Here is a 6,479-nt window from a genome sequence, read left to right as displayed (position 1 = left end):
ACTTAAAATGACTGCCTGAAAAGCACATGGAGGTGAAGATTAATTGCTTCAGTAGGGCCGAGAGCTCTGCAGCCACCATCTCATGTGCACTGCCTGAGACCATGGTCATAACCATCCATTATCTTCAGTAGAATTGCTCGTTTATCTCTATCTTGCTCCTAATCAGTGCTTCATGTGTTCATTGTGCTGGCAGAGTTTTATGGGGCTGAGCTCTGAGCCAGAGAGAGCTGCTGTGCATATTTTTGGACAGAAATGTGTACTTTTATTTTCTATTGTGGATCCATTGCTTACAGGTAGGCATTGGGGTGCTGGCAAGGGTAGCTCAACCCTTCAAGGGAACATGTGGATCAGTGTGTTAAATGCTAGTGCCATAGGGAACTCTGTGTCACAGTGTCACAGCCACCACAAGCATGTTAAGAACCTGGGTCTGCCCCTTGACCTGTCTGTGAGACGTCAACTTTTGCTTTGGTGTTAAGGCTCAGACAACTCTTCTCTTCTTTGTAATGATAGCAGCAAAAAACCCATCTCCTGGTAGCAGGGACCTCCAGCTTCAGCTGCTCCTTCACCCATGCCTGCCTGCCCCATTTACGCAGCTGCTGGCACCACCCTGTGCTCTCTGCACTCTCAGGATCTGTTTCATGGAGATAAGCTGTTGAAAAGGAGAAGTGCTACAGTGCAGGGCTCATAAATCTAGGAGACAACAAGGGGTGTAGCAGGCAGAGCATGCGTTAAAAAAAGTTGAGATTTGCTGTGTTGTGATCTGAGAAATTGAGGTGCTTCTCAAGTTTCATAAAGGAGACTTCCAGCTTCATACCTGAGTTCTAGAAAACCTGCAATTGTCTGGCCTCTTGCATAACTTGTGTTTGCTTTTGGTGTTTTGGAAGCATGCAGGAAGGAAAGGACCAATTTCCCAAGTTTATTTCTTTGGTGTGTTGGTTATATAAACTCGTGGTGTGAGTTCAGAGCAGACCTCATGGGATATTCCTTATCACCTTCCCTTTTGAAAAAGCTCTCCACAGCAAAGTGCCTGGTGCTTCATTCAGGGAATAAGGACTTTGTTACAGATTGCCTCTGAGACCTGCATAAGGAGCACACAAAACACAATACTGTGCTGATTAATGGCAGAAGCTGCAGGCTTCAAGGAGAGAATTTGCACAGAGGAGAACTTGGAGGAAAAGAAAGTGATTAATTGCCCTTCCCGAGGGCTGCTCGTGCCTGGAAGCTGGGATATGGGGACCTGTGTGCTGTCCTTGTGAGCAGATGTGGGCACACAGGCTAGGAAGCGTGGCCCAGGTAAACAAGTGTTGGCCAAGAGCATAAATCTAAGGAATTAATCCTAATAATCCAGTATTTCAGTGAAACACTGAAACTCCCACTGATTCTTTTGCTTTTTAGCTGCAATCGCTGAAGATAACAGATAACTCAGATAATAGGTTGATAATATATATTGAATATATGTCAAGTTTAGACGAAGACTAGTAAATATACTGGAGGTGTGAAAAGCCATTTGTTGCTCCCACAGCTTCTCATTCATGATGATTGATGATGTTCCCTGTGTCTTCTGAGTTAATGTGACACCAAGCCAGATGTGAGAGCCACCTTGTGGCGTTACTGCCGCCAACGTCCCCTTATGTGTAACGAGGATGCAGGTCCTGGGCCACTTTGGTGGCACAAACCCTCCTGGTCTGCCTGGGGCTGCTGAGGACGTGCTGACGTGGCAGCATCCACACGCAGTGATGAGGACAAACGGCACCAACTAAACACATGGCTGGGTCACAGACAGGTGTCTGCATCTGCAGTGTAATAGCAGTTAAAGAGCACATGAGAGCTGTGCCTGCCTACAGTCACCAGTACCCACACAGTGAGAGAAGGGGTTGCTGCTGGGTTAAGTGCGGTATTGCAGAACCAGGTAGAAGAAGGAACTGATTGAATTTGTACAAGGGAGTGATTAGTGTTGGTTTTGACTGCTCTTGGCATATTTCTCACTCTCTGCTGTGCTGCTGATGAGTGTGCTTGTGGTGAGTGAGCTGTGTGGCCAGGCTGGGCAGAGGGAGCTGGGATGCTGGAGAATCACAGAATCACAGCATGGCTTGGGTAGAAGTGACCTTACAGCCCCTCTAGCCCCACTCCTGCCATGGACTTGTTGTCCCCCACCAGCTCAGGCTGCCCAGGGCCCCATTCACTGCCTGGGCACTTCCAAGGATGGGGCACCCACAGTTTCTCTGGGCAGCAGTGCCAGTGCCACTTCCTATCCGGGAGGGTGGGAAGTGAATCCCACCAAGGAGATGCATACCTGAGGTGCCAGCAAAGTGCTCATGGGCTGACTAGTGGGAAAGGGAATGTGCTGCTCCTCCATCCCACATCTTCTGGACCCTGGGCTCCCCTTCTCTCCTTTGCCTGTAGCCAAAGGAGAGGCCCCCAGGCTGCTGCTGAGCTCTTGCCCTTCTGGTTCTCACCAAGCTCAGTTCAGGCTGTCCAAAAGGTCTGGCCATCGCTAGCAAGGCATCAGTGGGCAGATAGAGAGGAGCACCGTAGTGGCTTAAACCTTTTCTTCTCCAGCAGCCAGGTGAGACTGAGTGGTTCCAGGCAGGGGTTGGCATTTGGGGCATGGCCAAAGTCAACTACTGCATGTCAGGACATTGGCAGTGCCCCTGTGAGTATAGGGCAGATCTCTCCCAGCCCTGGGAGATGCTCTGATGGCAATGAGACAGGTGGCTGCTGCTTTTCTCCCTTGTGCACAAGGAGGGAATTTCCACTAGTGATGAAGGTTGTCCCTGCATGCTGGTGCTTGCTCATCCAGGCTGTCACAGAGAGGCAGTGGCAGAACCGGTGTCAGTTGAGCAGGATCCCTCAGTTGGCACCTCAGGCTGGGCCATGTGGTGTGACCTGCTTCTGGACTGGGTGTCCCCAGTGATTCTAAGTGGCTTGTGCTAGCCTGGGATCAGGCTCCAGCACTGCAAGTAGAAGACAGGAACATCCATTTAGCTTGGTCCTTTTGAACCCTTAGGTGGCGCCGGCATTCGGATGTGGGGAGTTGGCTCCTCTGCTTCTGCATCTCCTTTGAAGTGGTTTTCCAGGGCTTGGTGCCAACCAGGTGAGACCATGCTGTTCCCAAGCTTACCTTGAGTCAGTCCACCTGGAGCCAGCTGTTGCTCACTTGCGTCACACTATGGTGCACCAAGGTCACAGCACCTGGGAGGAAGCAGGAGTTGTTCCTTGCCTTCTCTCTGCTTGCACAACAAGTTTTCCCCCACTCTTGGAGTCCCCATGCTGCAGTTGTGCCCACAAAGCCTCGAGTCATGGTCCACAGGCACTGTGTCACCTCACTGACTTCTTCACATGGGGCTGGGGTGAGGACTGGGGGTGGTGTGGTGAGGGTGAGACAGGGCTGGCGTGAGTGGTGGCACTACCAGGATCTGCTGAAGGGTCTGAAGGACACAGAGGAGGAAGGACATGGTGGGACATGGTGGGGATGGAGAGAAGTGGGAAGCAGGAGGAATCTCTGAGTCAGGAGAGGACGCTCACTGAGTCCTTTGGGGATGGATGGATGCCTTTGGGCTGCCGGAGCTCCCCGCCCAGCCAGCTAATTAACACAGGAAAGGGGCACACCACGAGAAGATCAGACGGATGATGGTATCCCACAGCCTTGCTGTGACATGGGGCAGCTCCTGGCACTGAGCTGTGGTGGGGCTTGCCCAGACCCATCAGGCCCAACCTGACTGTGTCACCAGGCTGTGGGGTGTGACACAGGAGATGATGCCACATCCACCTGCATGCGGCTCATTCTGCATTTTGTGCACCCCCAGCTCTGTTCTCCAAGGCCAGGAAAGCTCTCAGGTGCGTTTGGGGACATAGGGGTGGCATGGAAATGTGGGTGCTGCCCTCAGTGAGGGCATGAGGACTGCGTACACAGCAGGGAGGTTGTGGTGTTCTCCTGGTACCTGGAGCAGCCAGGCTGCTTCCTGGGAATCACTTCATGCTCAGGGACACAAATCCTGCAGCAAAACTTCTCAGGACCCTGTGGCTGGGGTGATGTGAACTGTGAATGCTTCTGGGAGCATCCCCCCATGCTGGGGTTGAGCCTGTGGCAGGGACAGCCCCAGTCCTGGCTGTCACTCCTCTCTGTGTCGCAGCACAGGAGCAACAGGAGCAGCTCCTGGACAAACAGCTTTGTGTGGGGGTGACCACGCTGGAGGGAGACCAGTCTGGTTTTGCCATGTCTGTATCATTCCTTCAGAGCATAGCCTAGGCCAGGACACCCTGATCAGGCTTCATATATGGGAGGAACAAATGTCTAGTATGACCTGAGATACCCCAGGGACATGAGGTTTCCCAAGGGGGACAGCTGTGATGACTTGGTCCCAGCAGCATCCAACTGCATCTTGATATGGGAACACCTGGGAACCTTCTCAACATGGCTGTGGCTTTCACATGGCAGTGTGGTGGGAGTCAGGAGCTGGGAGCTGCGCCTTTGAAAGGATGCTTGGGCTGTGGTTTGGACAGCATCCTGCTTTGCCCTAGGCTGGTGGGAGCAGATGTGCCATGTGAGCAACCACACATGGGCTGTATGAGAAAAATGATGTGGGAGATGTAGAGTACCTGGACCAGGTGGCACTGCTGGTGCTATGGCCGTGGTGGGAGCCCCAGCCCCTGGATATGGGCTGTGTTTTCCAGAGCCATTCTGTCATGTGTAGGTGTCTGGAGCTGCCCTCAGGTAAACCCAAGTCTTGCAAGCCTTAACTGGGAGCAGCCATTGACTGCTGGGTTTGCTGAGGGAAGGGTAAGAAAAGGCCAAATTTTAGTTGGGCTTTGAGGCTGGACACAATCATCTCAAATATCTCCACTTCATATCCACTAAGCATACCCTTCTGACATCTTCTGCCTCCCAGCTGGGCTGCAGCCGTGGTGCCAAGCCATGCGGCACAGTTGTGGTGTGCACTGCCACCCAGGGCTCGTGTCTGGGCTGCCTCATCTCTTTAAACCCTTGAGACTGAGGTTTGTGTGGGACAAAGCCTTTACTAACTCATCTCCATCAGAGATGAGCACATCATCTCTGTGCTTGAAACTCACCAGCTTTTTGCAATGTTCAGCGCAGAGGATTAGTAACCCTGGCAGCAAGCCTGGATGATTTCTTTCTTTCAGCCATTCATTTCCACACGTGCAAGGGAAATACAGCTTAAGTAAGAACCATCTGTTGCTCAAAAAGAAGCCCTTCACTGGTGTGCTTCCCCCTCTCACTGCCTCTGCCAGACTCACTGCACATCCCAGATGCTGTCTGTAGGGCAGACCCATCCGCTCCTTGGATGCTTATCACCAGCACAGAGGGCAATGTCACTCCTTGGTGCTCCTCACCTCCACAGCACCCACACCCCTTTCATCCCACTCACTGTGCCTGCCTCTTTGCTGCAGAGTGGTGGGGACTGTGGGCAAGACACGCATGGAAGGAAACCAGCGATGTGGGCGCTCTTTCAGAGGACTACAGTGAGGCACCAAGATCAGAAAGGACCTCACTGGTTTACTGTGTGTGCAGGAGGTAGAGACAACACATGGGTGTCAGGAGTGGGAATTCTCTGATGTGCTGATGGGCTTCCCAGCTCATTCTGTATTCCCATAATTAAGCTTTGTTTTGTGTTCAATAAGCTCCTGTGCTGGGGACGTGTCTTACCTCTGTGTAGATGACAGCAAATTGCAGTTCTTGTGGCTCAGCTCCAAACTGCTGGGAGCACTGGCATAAAGTGATGAGAGAGCACCTAGAAAATGAAGAAATAAGCAGTGTTTCATCTCAGTTTGTCAAGAAACCATGTGAACACAAGCTGGCATCCTTTTCTTACAATGGCAGCCTCTTTAGAGATAAGAGAGTCCTGTAGCTTTGTTTTTGTTGGATTTTGCAACTGCTTTTTGGGCTGTGTCCCAAGGAGCTTGCGTGATGGTCTTCAGTGGTTTGTGTGAGAATAAGCTGGGCTGCCAGGAGTTGGAGCACACAGCCTTACAGCAATACTTACAGGCACCTCCCAGAGTGCAGGGGCTTCCTGATCTCCTGCAGCCTCCAGCCTTGCAGAGGGAACCCTCCACCACATCACTATTCCACCTTCTGCCTCTTCCTTTTGGCCCTGTTGACTGCACAGAGCAGCTCTGCAAGGAGATCTCGATGTTAGGATGCTCTTGTTTGGCTTTGGCTAATTCAGGGCTTGGGTTGAAGTTAGAAAAAGCAGTGACCAGTGGGAGGGAAGCCCAGAGAGCAGGACTTTGGTTGTGAGCTGGTCTGTGGGCTATGCATGGGGCTGTGCAGTCTGAGCCATCAGGGCACATGTGGAAAGAGCACAGGGAGGAAAGGACGTGTTATTTACCCTCCAAGGACTGTAGGAGTATGGAGGTACACATCCCTTGGGCAGCTCTAAATGTCTCCAGCTCCAGCAGTCCTGCTGGAATAAGGGCACAAGGCACTGCCTGCACCCATGTGGCAGCTGTGGCCAGGTGCT

The sequence above is a fragment of the Phasianus colchicus genome, chromosome 19, assembly GCF_987193195.1.
Source record: "Phasianus colchicus chromosome 19, bPhaCol1.hap1.1, whole genome shotgun sequence".
NCBI lineage: Eukaryota > Metazoa > Chordata > Aves > Galliformes > Phasianidae > Phasianus > Phasianus colchicus.
Note: the sequence above shows the minus strand (reverse complement) of the source record.